Source organism: Octodon degus, unplaced genomic scaffold (genome assembly GCF_000260255.1).
Source record: "Octodon degus isolate 3935 unplaced genomic scaffold, OctDeg1.0 scaffold00063, whole genome shotgun sequence".
NCBI lineage: Eukaryota > Metazoa > Chordata > Mammalia > Rodentia > Octodontidae > Octodon > Octodon degus.
Genome location: NW_004524639.1, coordinates 984,641 through 1,001,645, shown reverse-complemented (window position 1 = coordinate 1,001,645; position 17,005 = coordinate 984,641). Strand labels below are relative to the sequence as shown.

General features: G+C 40.5%; 1 pseudogene; it reads left to right on the top strand.

Annotated features, from left to right (window-relative positions):
* Nucleotides 1-12,681: 12,681 nt before the first annotated feature.
* LOC101583795 lies at nt 12,682-13,218 on the top strand (annotated as a pseudogene).
* The last annotated feature ends 3,787 nt before the right edge of the window (nt 13,219-17,005 follow it).

Genomic DNA, 17,005 nt, shown 5'->3' with positions numbered 1-17,005 from the left:
TTATATTTACATACCATTTCTAGTTCTTTTAGACACATAATTGGACAGATATATGGATTGTTTTCATAATTTAACGGGAATCTTATTTATTTATTTATTTATTTATTTGATAGAGTGTCTCACTATGCAGCTCAGACTCTTAGTGATCCACCTGTCTCAGCCTCCCTAGCACTGGGATTACAGACATGCGCCATTATGTCCGGGTTCAGAGCCAGCATAGCAAACTGGGATTGAACCCAGGTCCTTGTGCTTGCTAGCCAGGGGCTTAGACTGCCAAGATATCTTTTCAGTCCATAGGGGAATAAATTTTGAAATCATGCAGAGATATCGCTTAACACATACTATGATTTATTTTGTTATTATAGCTAATGCAACTATAAATATTAGTGCATACATCCTCATGTAAGTATTGTAATTTTTCTTGTGTATGTATTTCTGTGACTTAGATGTGAGTTGATATGACCCCCAAAAGTTCATGTGCTGGAATTTTGGTCTCCAGGATGATGGTGCTGAGGTGAAGGAACCCACGCTGCACCTGGGCTGGGACCGACAGGTCCCACCGGCACAGGGTAGCCAGAAGCTCTACCACACACTCCTCTTTGTTTCTTTATAACATACCCATGTGGGTTTTTTTGAAGTTAAATGTAGCATACTTAAATATGTAGTCACACATTGTCTTTTCCTGAGCAGGACTATACTATACTCAGATTGCTAGTCCCTTACATTTTTAGTATCAAATTATCCTTTTATGGGTAACTTTCATGTTGGTCTCTGATGGGAGTCCTTAAAAATTAATTATTACTATTTTAATTGTGCACATTTATGAAGTGCCGTGTGAAAATTTCATACATGTACGTAATGATAAAATGAGAGAAGTTAGCATTTCCATACTGTTAAGCATTTTTTCAGGATTTTGAAGACAGGCTCTCACCGTGGAGTCTGGGCTAGGCTTGAACTTACTACATAGCCTAAACTAGCCTCAAACCTGTGCTCCTCCTGCCTCAGTCTCTTCAGTCTGAGATTATAGGCTTGGGCCAGCCACTATGCCTTGTTCTTGTTAAACATTTTGTAAAAATTTAGATTAGCACTGAAAAACGTTACCAATTTTTGAGACCCAGTGCAATATTTCGATATATGCACAAAATGTGTATTGCTCAAATAAAGGTAATTTGCATTTCTGTCTTATTTGTATTTGGAGTCATCCAGCTCTTTTTAAAAAAAATTTATTTTATTGAGAAACAAATATCAATGAGACAGTTTCAAAACTGATTAATAGGACAGTTTCCATAATGAATACATTGTACATTGTTATTTTCTTAGTGGTTATCCATAGTACAAGATGCAGACATGATATCCGGTCCAAACACTATTCGTACAAATCTTTCTTCTCATTGAATTAAGCAAAAGTAGGTGTATATCTATCCTAACTACTCTGCATGTACAGATACAGAGTGGTCCTTCCATTGTATCCCCTTTTTTTGTTTAGTCCTATCAGAAGTGGGTATTCCATTCGCATCTAAATACTATAGGTGCGTGAATTCAGCAAAACAATCCAACACAGTCCAGCAGTCCACAGTAGTAGTGGGTTATCCACAGAAGTTGTTGGCTTGAGCCTTTCACAGCTAGGCCTATTAATATGGCTGTATGTAAAATACCTCGTTTTTATACTTTTCTGCTGTATGGTTACATCCCGCTCTTTTGGTGAGTCTCAGAATATATAAATATTTATTTTGAGCTCTGATTACTCCACCATGCTGTACTTGGTAAATAAGAAAAAAGAGTGCCGTGTGGCTTTGGGGCTGGGGAGATGGCTAAGTAGAATAAGTGCTTCCCTGGGAAGCGCAAGGGTGAGAGAGAGAGAGAGAGAGAGAGAGAGAGAGAGAGAGAGATGGGGCAACTATGTTTTTGCCTAGATTTGTTTTGAATTTTACTAGTCCATGAAATTCAAAAGTGTGGAGACAAAATGTAAAGCATTGAATGTCATAGTAAAGAATTGAGTTTGGTGGATGCTGTAGTCAGGGTTTGCAAGGCAAACAATACAGGATACATAATTTATAGGATTATTTTATAATAGTCACCCAAAGAGTCATATACAAAGGTAGTGCAGGAAATCTGTCCACACACTAAAGACCCAAAGAATCCAGCTGAGGGCATGGATCCCACAGTTGTGTCCTACATGAGTTCAGCTGAAGAGCTTGAGCTCATAACAATGTACCTCACGAGTCCAGCTGGCAGCCTAGAGCCCAAGACCATGCTTAATGCAAGCCTGTTTCACAGATTTGCTCTGGGAAAGCCCAAAATTTAGTGATGGAAGCCAGGAAGTCTGTGCCAATGGAGTGAACGATCTGTGCTCATAGGCTGAGAGATCTGAACTAGAGCCAGGTAGCAATGCTCAAGGTAAGAATCAGAGCTCCCACCAAAGTGCCACAGGTATCCTCATGGACCACGTGGTGCGGAGCTTCTACAATCATAAGAGCCGAGTCCATATCAGGAAAACCAGCGTGACAAGCTTCTTCAAGCCATTGATCAGAACACCACCCTCCCCTCCAGAGCCAGGAAGTGACAATCCAAGTAGGGACCATAGCTCCCCCAAAGTGAACTGTAGCCATCTTCAGTGACAGCAAGGTCCAGAGTGCCTTCCACCATGAGAACGGCTGTATTCATATCAGGAAAGCCAGCATGACAAGCTCCTCCAGGAGAACCAACAGTTCCCAGCAGATTTTCTTCTTCTCCAGTACCCCTTTTTATTTTGTTGGCAACAATCCTCAGGCAGACTCCTATGGCCAGCACCATGCTGATTCAGTGTGGTTGGGTGTTAAAAATTGACCACCAGTTGTCAGTTACCACAGTGGACAATGAAGAGAATCCCTGGAAGTGGGGAGCACAAGAGTGAGCTGTTCTTCATGTAGGTGGCCCTGGTAGTCTGCTGGATAACCTGGAGCAGAGAGCGAATGGAGGGGAATAGGCCAATGAGACTATGACATGCACTCTGTGGAAAAGGAAAAAAGGCTTTGACTTCAGTTTTGTCAAGGACCCTGAAGAGAATAAAATGGATATAAGACAGAGTATAGAGGTAAAACCTCAAAGACTGGTACCTAGCTGGATAAAGCAGCAAAATGAAAGTGTTAAAAATGATTTCTTGGGGCTGGGGAGATGGCTCAGTAGAATAAGCGCTTCTCTGGCAAGCACAAAGGCCTGAGTTCAATCCCCAGTTCCACCAAAAAAAAAAAAATTTCTTGAACTGTGGAGATAGTTCAGTCATTTAAGCACCTGCCTGGCAAGGGCAAGGACCCAAGTTCCATCCCTGATACCACATGCCATGCAGGCCCCAGAACCCGGGACAGGCTGTGCCTGCCTTGAAACCAGGTGTGGTGGTGCATGTCTGTAATTCCTGCACTGAGGAGGCTGGGACAAGAGGATCACTATGAGTCTGAGCTGAGTAATGAGACCTTGTACCAAATAAATAAATAAATAATGAAAAAAATGATTTCTTAATCTCATTGGAAAAACCTGGATGAAGCATTCATGGAAACCATCTGTTTGTGATTCTTTTTTGTGATTCTTATACTATTCCAAAGCAAAAAATTATAATAAAAAGCAAGCATTAAAAGGAAAAGGTGACTTAGTCAGGTGACATATCAGAAAAGTCTGTTTCTTCATTGTCCACTGTGGTAACTGACAACGGGTGGTCAGTAATACCCAACTTTCAGGTTGGGTGACATATTCAAAATATGGTGACAAAATACAAATCGAATTGCTTTTACCTGGGTCAGCAAGGGTCAAAGCTGAGGACGCGCACTCCTTGTTTAGGGGCAACAGCTGCTTAGCTGCAGTTCATTGTTGCATATGCAAACGTAGCCCAGTGTTGCAGAAATACGCAAGAAGCTAGAAATGTGAAGCTGGGTTTTTACATGAAATCTCTCAGTGTGCACAATATAAAAATTTTATCCCAGAGCTGGGAATTGAATTCAGAGCCACACACTTGTGACACAAGCACTCTATCATTGAGCTATAGCCAGAACTTTTCATTTTACTTTTAAGATAGAATCTCACTAAGGTGCCCAGGCTAGCCTCAAACTTGTGATTCTCCTGCCTCAGCCTGCTGAGAAGCTGTGATTATGGGGACATGGCACTCTGCCTTGATTCAAAAGCATCTTGAACACCATGTAGGTAAAACATTACGTCGGTGAAAGTTCCCAGTTCTGTTGCCCTTTGCTCTTGGTGATCTCTCTTGTTCATGCAAACATTTTGGAGTTGAGGGGAATTCGTGTTTGTGCATTGTGGCTCCAATCAGAAGTTCAAATCAGAATTGAGACTGTGCCAGTGGCACGAGCCTGTAACCCCAGCGCTTGGGAGGCTGAGAACAGGAGGATCGCTGCGAGTCCAATCTACATAATAAGGCCCTGTAGACCCTGTAGATCCTGTACATAAAAAAAGGAATGAAGTACTGATAAATAGTACAATTTGGATAAACCTTGAAATTATTATGCTTTCAAAGAAAGCAGCCATAAATAGTCACATAGTGTGTAAGATTTCATTTACATACAATGTTCAGAATGTGCCAATCAGCAGGAAAAAGATTAATGGTTTGCGGGAGCTGAGATAGAGGAATGTGGAAAAACAGCTATGGCCACAGGGTTTCTTTGGGAGGTAACAAAAATCGATTATGATGATAATTGTACAAATCTTTAACAAAGGGGCTGGGGAGATGGCTCAGTGGAATAAGCACTTCCCTGGCAAGCACTAGGGCTTGACTTCAATCCCCTGTTCTGCCAAAATAAATAAATAAATAAAAGTTCAAATCACAGGTTCATGCTGAAAATGGTATACTTCCAAGGTCACAATAAATTATTATTCTTATTCTCAGAAGCATGGTAAGAGACAATGTAGAATGCTTAAGAATTGCTTACCTTACATGAAAACTCACTTTGGCTTGCTTCTGACGCTGTCTCTGTCTCTGTCTCTGTCTCTGTCTTTGTCTCTTTCTCTCTCTATGTGCCTCTGTCTCTGTCTTTCTATATGTGTGGTAATTTCTACATCAGCATAGCTCTCTCCTCTGAGAAGACACTTACATTCATGGCATTTCATTTATATAGTAGAAATCATTTCTTTAAGAGATATGGAATGGATTTTATATGACAAGTGTTACTTTTTCTTCTTAGTGATAATTCACAGGTGTCCTAAGCCAATGTTAAGAATTAGAAGAAACAATGTAATATTTATGAACTGACATATCTGGTGAAAAAAAGAAAAATGTTTGTATTGCAATGGCAAGCAGAAGCACTAAAACAACACTCAAGATTTGGAGGCAGATTCATTTATGTCTATGCGCACTGATTGAGATCACTCCCAGAATATCAGGCCCTGATCTCTGCTGGTCTAGGGCTTACACGGGATGAGCAAGCAGGAGGTACAGAGGCAGAATGACTGTCAATTGGGGTTGGTTTACACAGTGTGCAATGTAGTGACCAGCTGTGTATCACAGTGACCAGTCATTCATTTCTAAGACACAGAAGCATCCAAACTGGAACAGGAACTATGACCTGGGCAACTAACAAACTGAAGCACACTGGCTGCCAGGAGGAATTTTCTGATACACTTTCAATCTCTTCAAGTTTCTCCGGCAAATCTTTGCTGGGCATATTACCTGTGATCTTCTGAGAGAAGGCCCAAATAGAAGCAGTAGACATAATTTAGACTTGTCCTGTAGCATTACTCTGGCCAGGCAATGAAGGAGTTAATCTCATCAGGAGAGTGTCCAGGGTGCCTTGGGCACTCATCAAATCTTGGTCAAGTCTTTAATTGATCATTCTGTTCTCTTGGGGTAATCATGCATAGAGTTTAAGGCAAAAAAAAAAATCCACATCTAGCAGGGGGTGAGGGAGCAAGGATTGATGCAAACAGAATCCAGATCAAGGGCTGGGGAGATAGCTGGGCAGTCTAAGCACCTGCCTGGCAAGTACAAGGAACCAAGTTTGATACTCAGTACTGCATGCCATGTTGGCCCCGAAAGCGGGCGTGGTGTTATACTCCTGTAATCCCAGAGCTGGGGAGGCTGGGACAGGAGAATGACTACAAGTCTGAGCTGCATAGTGATATCCCGTATCAATAAAAATAATAATAAACAAAGAAAGAATCCAGGTCAATCTGGGGAGATAGCTCAGCAGCACAGTGCCTGCCTGACAAGTGTGAGGTCATGAGTTCGAATCCTAGTACCAATCCCCTCCAAAATCCAGAATCCAGATCAATTAACAAAAAACATAGCTACAGGTTGGCGAGGTATCTCAGCAGTCTAAAGTGTCTGCTTAGGCAAGATTAGGCAGGCACAGGGGACGATGGTTTGGTGACAGCCTCTCCCTAAGGTCCGGCTGAGCTAGCCAAAAAAGAGAAAGAAAAAAAACCACAGCTAGTGGGGGGCAGGTTCAGGGAAGCAAAGACTGGTGTAAGTATCCCAAAAAGACACACACACACAAATATCAAGGGGAATAGATAGGGAACAACCCTGTGAATGATGTGCTTAGGTGCCAGCCATCTGTGGACTGGCCAGAGTGTGTTGTCTCTTCATTTTTGTTTTCTGGTTTTTTTTTTTTTTTTTTTTTTTTTTGGTGGAACCGGGGATTGAACTCAGTCCCTTGTGCTTGCCAGGGAAGCACTTATTCCACTGAGCCATCTCCCCGGCCCCCTGTGTTGTCTCTTCACAGAGAACCTCAGAGGAACTGTCCAGGTAAGTTTTCCAGTAGATCTAAAGCTGGATTTCTGAAATTTGTAGAGGTAGTTAATATGTACCTGGGTTATATGTGTGTGCAGGAGTGTCTACAGATACAGCTTTCCTTTAAGTGGTTACAAGCTGTATGTAGTTTTTATTTGATCTAGTTTTTGAGTTACCTCTGCTACAAATGCAGGCCTGTTGTTGCTGCCAACGATCAAGGATAGGCCATATCTAGGAATGAGTTTTTACAGCAGGACCCTCCAAACTGTTATTGTCTTCTTAGCATAGGTAGGGAATGGGAGATCAGAGCTGGTGACACAGATGCTAAAGCCAGAGCTGGCCGCAGGGGTACAAGGGTGCCAGAACATATGAAGGGGACAGAGCTAGTTCTGTTCCATTGGTGGCAGGCTTCCAAACAGCAGCAGGAAGTAGTACCAGGAGAACTTTGGCCAAAATAACTTTGTCCAAGGTGAGGACAGTATATCTAGCCTGTCCTACCAGAGTTACTTCCATCCATAGACATCATGTACTCAGTACCTGTCAGATGGGTTTATTTTTTAAGTTTGATCAATTCGAGAACAGTTGCTCAGGCAGTGCTAGGCAGTCATGGTCTGTTGAGCCCAGCTCTGTGAGCAGGTATGTGAGTAGGATTAAGTGATTTTATCACCACAAAAGTCAGGCAGGGAATTTTGCATAAGATTCAGCACAGCATGTGGCACCTGGACAGTTAGGTCTTGGATGAAAGTGAGCTTGTCAGCTTTCTTTCTTTCTTTTTTTTTTTTTTTGTGGAAGTGGGGATTGAACTCAGGCCCTTGCACTTGCCAGGCAAGTGCTTATTCTACTGAGCTATTTCCCTGGCCCCTATTTCTTGATCAGAAAGATAGTGGCTGTAAGAACAGGGGAGAAGAGAGAAGAGGCAGCTCCTAGTGACCAGATCTGAGTGTTTGCACAGGTAGGCCACTGCGCACTCCCAGGGACTGATGGTCTCTATAAACATCCTTGTTTGTGAGTGCAAGGATCCAGAATTTCTAGAAGCAAGCTACTCTAAGGAATTTGCAGAATTGTTTTTTGTAATCAGTTTCTGTCAGATATTGTAGCACAGCTTTTGTGTCTTTCCAGAAGGCAGTATGCATATCATTAATCAGAAGTGCTTTTTTAAAGAATAAACAAATATTTGAACCTCTGGGAGGTTGAGTCTAGGTCACTTGGCTTTTGAGTCTAGAATTCGAGTCTTTCCACTTGAAGGTGAAGAGGGTCTGGGTGACATGAGCCAATTAAAAGCAGAAGGAGGCATTTTTTAGGTCTGGGCAGGTACATTAGCAGATTGTGAAAGGCAGAAGACTGAGGCAACATATAAGGAGGGCAATCACAGCGACACAGCAGCTTGGAGACCTTGAGCTGGCTTTAGAGGAAGGATGGGTGTATGTCAGCAGTTTGGCAGTCTAAAATGTTTTATCACAAACAGATCAGCTAGACAAAAAGAAATCAACAAGGAAATATCAAAGCCGAACCAAATCTTTGAACAGAGTTAGTAGATAGCTAGAGAATGTTCCACCCTACAACATCAAAATACACATTTCTCTCAGCTGCACATGGGATGTTCAAGAAGACAGACCACATACTAGGTAATAGACAATGCTTAAATAAATGCAAAGGAATTAAAATAATCCCATGTATATTATCAAATCATAGTGCAATGGAATTGCAAATCAATGGCAAGAGAAACCACAAAAACTTTATAAGCAAATGTAGATTAAACAGCACCCTCCAGAAAAACCAATTTGTTACAGTTAAATTAAAGAAGAAATTAGACCACAGGGCCACAGATATAGCTTAGTGAGATGGCACCTGCCTAACAAGCACAAGGTCTTGATTTTGATACTCAATACCAAAAAATATTAAAAAGTAGACAGCTTCTACAATTAAATGATAGTGACAATGTAACATATTGGAATTTATGGGACACAATGAAAGCAGACCTAAGAGGGAAATTTGTAACAGTGAACACCCATATCAGGAAAACAGAAAGTGCAAATATACAACTTAATGGTGAATCTTAAACTTCTAGAAAAAGAAAACCAGGTTAAGCCAAAAGCTCATACAATGGAGAAAGTTTTAAGGATGAGAGTGAAAATTAACACACTGGAGACTGAAAATATACAAAAAAAATCATTGAATCAAAGAGTTGGTTCTTCGAAACTTCAGATGAAATTGACAAGCACTTAGCCAACCTTATCAAAAAAAAGGAACGATAAGAATAAAGTCCACACAATTGGGAAAAAAAAGTGTGAAATCACAATGAACCTTCAAGAAATCCAGAAGATCATCCCTACCTACCTTGACAACTTGTATTCTAATATGATGGAAAATGCAGAAGAAATGAGCAGATTTCTAGCTACATGTGAATTACCCAAGCTGAATCAAGAAGATACAAAAATCCTGTTCTATTTACTTGCTAGCATTGCCTGGTGGATTTATTTTACTGGGATTCTTGGTTTGTTGAAAAAATAAGTTTCTTTGTCATTTTAAGCCTCTATTCATCTTCTTAGGTATATAGTTTTGTTTGTTTCTAATTCAGGACATGATTGTGCTCTTGTTGGTAGACAAAGGAGGTAGTCAGAGTCTTTATCTGTGCTAGATTATCCCAGCAAGTTTATAGAAGAGTTAAGACTAGGTGACTATTCTGATGTTCTCCACTCTACAGAAGTTCAAGTTGGGCTAGGGATACGCATGTAGGAACCATCAGTAGATCATTTGCAAGCCAGGGTGTCAGGTAGTTTTTGTTGCCGGGATGAAAAACCTGAGAATATCAAATTAAAGGTGTTGTGATAGTTAACTATGTCGACTTGACTAAGAAATGCCCAAGTATATTGGAGCTGCTCCATTCTAGGAGTGGCTGAAGGGTTCTACTAAATACAGAAGATCCACCCTGGGTGAGTGGCACCAATCCATAGGCTTGTTGTCTGAATGGAATAAAGGTTCCCATGATAGAAGGCTCACTTCTGTTTCTTCAGAGGAGCTCTCATCTTCACCTTCTCTTTCATCTTGTATCTCATCTCCAGGCTTCTAGTGTGGAATCTTCAGCCTACTATCATAGAAACTTTAACCTCCTCATGCAGATGTGGAGGGTCCGTCAGATCTCCAGAAAATAGTCTCTTTGTGCTCTTCCACACCTGATTCTGTGGGCAGCCATTGTAAGCCTATTTTGTAAATTCTTATATATTTGTATATCATGCATTAAACCTGTTTTACTAGTAAGCACTGCCAGACATAGGAGAAAGAATTATTTTGGCTCATAGTTTCAGAAGTTGTGGTCCATGGTCAGCTGGCTCCATTGCTTTCAGGTTGTGGTGAGGCAGAACATCATAGTAGTAGTGTCTGTTGGAGGAAAGTTGCTCACCTCTTGGCAACCAGGAAGCAGAGAGAGATAGAAGACGTTGAAGAGGAAAGCAGCCTCAGACAAAATATTTCCATCCTTTAAGTCCACACTCTCAGTGAGCTGCTTCATCCACTTTGCCCTACCTCCCACTAAGGTTACTGTGCTATAAACTCATCAATGAATCAACCCATTGATGACGTTAGAGTCCTCATGATCTACTCACTTCTCCAAATCTGTGAAACTGCTGCATTGGGGGTCAGGCACCCAAAGAATGAAAATTTTGGATAGCAGTTTGGATTCAATTAATAGAACACTGAAATGAATGACATGACAGAGAGAGAGAGAGAGAGAGAGAGAGAGAGAGAGAGAGAGAGAGAGGAAGAAAAGATGAAGCTACAGGACAAAGCTGTGAAGATCATTAGCACTCAAGCATCAGTCAGAAGAACCCAAAGATTACAACAGAATAGTTAGGCAGGAGAATCAGAAGAGAATTTAAGAAAAACCATAGAAAATAATAAGTCATCTACTGTCAAGTGGTCAGGCTGAAAGGTGTCCTTTGGGTTACTGAAACAGAGACTGCTCATGAATTTCTTATGTTTGAAAGCAATCTTAGGGGCCAGTGAGATGGCTCAGTGGAATAAGTGCTTCCCTGGCAAGCACAAGGGCCTGAGTTCAATCCCTGGTTCAGCCAAAAAGAAAGAAAGAAGGAAAGAAAGAAAGAAAGAAAGAAAGAAAGAAAGAAAGAAAGAAAGAAAGAGAAAAGAAAAGAAGAAAAAGAAAAAGAAAAAGAAAAGAAAAAGAAAAACAGAAAGCAATCTCAGTGGAAAGAGGGGCAGGGTGCAGTGAAGCCAGATTGCATTGTGTTGAAGAATGGCGGAGTACCTATAAATAGCACTATATATACAAACTCAGTTCCTTGGGGAATATGTTACCCTTCCTATGCCTTCATTCCTTCATCTGTAAAGTGAGAATGCAATAGTACCTACCACATATATTTTTATGGTGATTGCATTCAGCAATGTAAAGCACTTGACATAGTAATGGAACATATCAAATCCTAAATAAATATTAGATGGCTTTATTCATAACAGTATGTCATATATGCACCATTTTAAATGCATAACTCTCCTTAAGAATATTAGACTATTAATTTGTGTAATGTTCAGTTTAATATGGTGAACATTTAACAAACTATCATAGGGCTGGGAAGATACCTCTGTGGCTTTAGTGCCTGCCTGGCAAGTGTGAGGTCCTGAGTTCAATCCCCAGTACAAAAAACAAAAGCCAAAAACCAAAAACCAAAAAGACAAATGAACAACAACAAAAAAACCCCTAAAAAACAACAAAAAAGCCTTATAATATAACAGAATATTTTTGGCAGAACTGAAATCATTTTAGCTTATTTGACAATAGGAATTTTAAAGCTTATTGGTTTAATTTGCTCTAGCAGTACTGAGCATCAGCTTATATTGTGTCATAGTATCACTTCAGTATTATAAGACTAATGTAAGTACATATTTGCCTTTAGCACAAAAAGTTGACTTATCTCGAATGATATAATGAACTAGAATGCTTTGGGCAGAAGCAACAAAACCCAACTAGATAAGATTTAAACAAGAAGGAATACAGTCAACTCTTGACTTACAAACTGAAATTTGTTCACAAAGGCTAGTTATAACTTAAACTGGTTGTAAGTCAAGACTTTCCCCAGAACAAATAATGGTAATCCCTATAATGCATTCCAAACCTTCCAAAGCACCTCTTAACTCATGTTTTCATAATAAAAAGGGTTACATACTGTGGGTAATTTATCAGAAACACCACTAATTTTCCTAGTTAATTCACCAAGAAGTGTGCCTACTTTTTCAGAAATAATGATTTTATTTCATACTGATGTCAACCATTCAAGGAATGACATCTGTCCATTCTTTCAGAATTCCCTTGATCATTCAAGTTGACATCTTTGGCTTGCAGGAAGGGAGGATGAAATGGAAGGTGGCTACTGTTTGGGAGGTGAGTCTCCTTCCATAAGAACATAAAGACCCTGGCTCTCTAGGGTCCTTTCTCTCCTTGGGAGAGCCTGTAGCCCACTGGGACCTGCTTCTGCCTCCCTAGGTTTCAACCTTTTCAGAACTAAAGCCTGGTCTAATGTTGTCTGTTTTTGTCTTTTCTTAAACACTGTTCTGTAGTATGACATGACACTGTCATTAAGCAAGTGAATTCAAGGATCGGTCTTTTCTCTGTCTGGGTGGATCTTACATACGAATGTTTGTAGCTCTGTCCATTCTTTCAGAATTCCCTTTATTTAAGGAGAACTTCGTTACACTGATTGTTGATACTCCCCTTCTTCTCAGAAAGCTCCTCAGCTGCCATTCTCTGTTGCTTAGCCAGAAGCTGCTGAAGTTCCCCTGTAGGCAGCTCCTCTGAGTGCTCCTCTACTAGAACCTTATCATCACTACCGTCGACCTGCAAGTCCCTGGACACTGCTATAGTAACCATGTGATCAACCAGTGTGATAGCTAAAGGCTTGGGCTCCTCTCCACAGTTTTCAAAGTCTCTCCTGTATAATTTGTTTCTTTAAGGGTTCTTCAGCATGGCACAGGATCAAGGTGAGAAGGAGAACCCTGTGGGGGAACTTTGAATTTGCAAACTCCGCCTTAACATTTGCGTCAGGGAGAGCGGACACAGACTGACACAGGCAGCCAAGGTACTAGAGCAGCTCACGGGCCAGACTCCTGTGTCTTCTAAACCTAGATACACCGTCAGGTCCTTTGGCATCAGGAGAAATGAGAAGATTGCTGTCCACTGCATGGTCCAAGGGGTAAAGGCAGAAGAAATCCTGGAAAAAGGCCTAAAGGTGCAAGAGTATGAATTAAGGAAAAATAACTTCTCCGATACTGGAAACCTCGGTTTTGGAATCCAGTAACATATCGATCTGGGCATCAAACATGCCCCAAGCATTGGTATCTATCACCTGGAATTCTATGTGGTGCTGGGTAGGCCAGGTTTCAGCATTGCAGACAAGAATCACAGGACGGGCTGCACTGGGGCCAAACACAGAATCAGCAAAGAGCAGGCCAGGTGCTGGTTCCAGCAGAAGTACGATGGGATCATCCTTCCTGGTGAATAAATTCCTGTTTTTGTTCAGAAGGCCAAAAAAAATGTTTTCAGTGAAAAAAAATGTGTTTCTTTAAGAGCAGAATATATTATTGGGGTAGTGAAAGCTTCTGTCTGAAAGAGGATGGGTGGTCAGGGAATCTGTCTTTTCCAGGGATTTTTAGGGACCAAAACTGTGAGGTGAGGCAGATCTAAGGTGAGAAACATGGGAACTTGCACATGAGGTGGGACAAAACTATGGTCAACCAATATGACTATAAGTACAATTGCTAGTGTAAAATTGATTAAATCTGAATCAAATGCAAGTCACATAGCAGGTGGGCCTGAATACAGAACAGAGACTTTTCCTGTAAGGGATTGGGTTAGTGACTCTTCTGGCTTTTTCAATGTGATTTATACTTATTTAGAATATCATGGGCTGGGGAGATGGCTCAGTAGGATAAGCACTTGACTGGCAAATGCAAGGATCTGAGTTCAATCCCCGGTTCTGAAAAAAAAAAAAAAAACAAACCTAAAATAATAGAATATCAAACCCCAATGTCTATCCCTAAGAATGAGGCTACATTTGTTTAATCTTTTGTCTTAAGTTCTGTCCACACCAAAGATGCCTATTTCTCCCACAGTTGCAAGGTATCTTGGCTTTCATACTGGGTCCTTTGAGGGTTTAGCCTTCTCTGATTGTCTATAATATAATATTTCTATCTGCGTCAGCTGCCTACAACATTCCCCTCTCTGAAGAAGTAACCCAAACTTCCATGAAGGAATCATGGGTGGTGACCCCTCTGGCTTCTTCAAGCTTAAAGGGATTATAGTTGTTGATCAGTAGTTGGAGATACCCTCCATAGGGCCTAACTAAATGCCTGCAATATATACCAGGTACCTTCATCTTTGTGTCTCTGTCCAGTGATCTTGGTAGAAGACTAAGATATACAGGAATGAAATTCCCAGTCTGAAAGATACCTAGGATAAGTTCATGTTCTCTACAATGGAAAACTGAATTTTAGAAGCAATGGAGGTTAAGAGCAAAATATAGTTATTGGGGAAAAGAAAGCTTGTGTCTGAGAGGGGGACAGAAGGGGACTTGAATGGGTGTCCTCTCCTATATAATTTGAGCTCACACTTTCTGCCAGGCAGATCTCACTGTCCTTAGAGAAACACTAGCCTAAGATTAACTCCACACAGGAAAGGATAGTGTAATGTACTTTCCAAAATTCTTTAAGGGCTAAGTGTGTATCTGAGGCCATATGGAAGCATTTCAGGAACAGTTCTTTGGTGTATAGCTTCTTAAAGTTAGCTATAACCTGCTGGTCCATAGTCTTCAGTAGAGGAGTTGTATTAGGTTGGAGGAACTCAACTGAGAGCTGTTAGAATTACTCAACCAATTCTTCTTCCAAGTATTACAGGTGAGCAGAAGCACTGTCCATGATGAGGAGAGCCTTGAGTGGTGAACCTATGTCCTCTAGATGTTTCTTAGTGGTAGGACAGAAAGCCTCCCTGATCTACTCAAGAAAAAGTACTCCTCTCACCCAGGCTTTTGCATTAGATCTCCACACGACCCCTAGCGTTTCTTTCATGACTCTGTCCTTTCTGAACACTGTAGGGGTCTCAGAGTGATAGACCAAGAAAGCCTTTATATTGGGGGTCACCATCTGTATTGGCACATAGCAGTAAGGTTAGCCTATGCTTCATAGGCTAGTGGCTTGGCATTGGCTTCTCTTCCTGGAGGATATACACTATTTTGTCCTGGGCATTTTCTTTCAGAAAAGGTAAGTTTCATCACAGTTGAAGCCCTGATGAGAGCAAAAGCCATTTCTCTGTGTCATCATTTCAAAGTGGTGCATGTAATTTTAGGCAGCCCTGTTATCAGCACTGGCTGCTTCACCATGCCTATTTATGCTATGATTCTAGTTCTCACTTTATTTTTTTGCATCGGGCATCAAACTAGTTCTCACTTTAAAACTGTGAAACCATTCCTACTGGCACAAAATGTTTCACCATTATCTCTCATGGATTGATTTTCCTTTACAAAATCTGCATTTATAGCCCTAGCTTTTGCACAAATTATAGACTCTGATAGGCTACAACCTGCCATCTGCCTTGCATTTATCCCCACAAATAATAGCCTTTCCACCTCTTCTATCACTGTCAATTGGGACTTACTAATTTGACTAACACATTTGGCAACACTAGCTTCCTTATACAAATCTTTATAAGATTGTCAAGATGGTGGATTTTGATATCGTGTACATATTAGCGCAATCAGTCACATGGACTTCACTCTTACATTCCTCCACAATTTCCATCTTTTTAATTGTGATTTCTTTCTTTACCTTCTCTTCCTTTTTTAGCTCCTTTATAAAGGGAGCTACTTTGGGGCCATTTTGATAACAGTAATCATAATAATCTTATCTTGAGACAGGGTTTTGCTATGCAGTTCAGGCTGACCTTAAACTCACTTTGTAGTCCAGGTTGGTCTCAAACTCGCAATGATCCTCCTGCCTCAGCCTCCTGAGTGTTGGAATTGCAGGCACATACCACCATGCCCAACCTAAATCATAACAATTATATAAACCACTGACTAAATTCATGTCCACAGGGCCCAGGAGATGACTCAGTAGAATAAGCACTTGCCTGGCAAGCTCGGGGTCCTGAGTTCAATCCCCGGCACTGAAAAAAAAATTCTTGTCCACAAATACATCTGGGATCAGACTGATGCTTATATAGACTTACATACACTTTTCTGGCATCTTGAGTCTTTGTTTACAACCCTAAGAGTGGTTGACATTTGGGCCATAACACAAGACTTTGGCTGTAAGTTAATCCTAAAGCTCTGAATGTAACTCAAGTTATTTATATATGAGACCAGTCAGAACTTGAGGGTCCACTGAACAGTACTGTATTCATTATTTCAAATAGTAAACTGTCCCAAAGAAAGGAAGTTCCAAGTTTGGTTAAATTCAGTGGCTCAAGGGGCAGGGGAGATGGCTCAGTGGAATATGCGCTTCCCTGGCAAGCGCAAGGGCCTGAGTTCAATCCCAGGTTCCACCAAAAAAAAAAAAAAAAAAAAATTCAGTGGCTCAGTGACGTCATCAAAAAACCAAGTTCCTTCCATTTCTCCACTTTCTCATAAGCAGCAGCCTCACTAACCTACGTCCCTAGTAATTGAGCCAACCCCCAGGATCCATGAGTAGTATGGTCTCATGTATGCTTCCAGATGGCAGTAGATATAGTGTCAATGAAATATTAGCACTTATCTCTGTAACATGCAATTATAGGAAGAATTTTACTTCTGCTTTGAACATGTGTAGTGTTATTCATATATGCTTTCACAAAATATAAACAATAAAAGTAGTTTCATTCCTAGCTAATATATCAGATTACAAAATGAAAACACTATTCATGAAAAGTATAAGTATTGAGTGATATCATAAACTATTTTTATAGTATTTTATACTTTTTTATTATTTTTTTTCCTTGAATTTTTTTATTGGTACATTCTATATATACATAGTGATAGCATTCATCATAAGGGAATTGTACCTTGCTTCAAACAATAGTTTCAAGCATTTTTTTTTTTTTTTGGCGTAACCAGGGATTGAACTCAGGTCCTTGCGTTTGCCAGGGAAGTGTTGAATCCACTGAGCCATCTCCCCGGCCCCAAGCATTGTTTTTTTTTAAAGATTTAAAATTTCTGAATTTAGTTCAACTTATAATACCACATTTCCAATAAAAATGAATCTTTTGCAAAGACATTTAAGTGAAATCATACCAAGATGCACAAAAATGAAATTGTCCAAAAC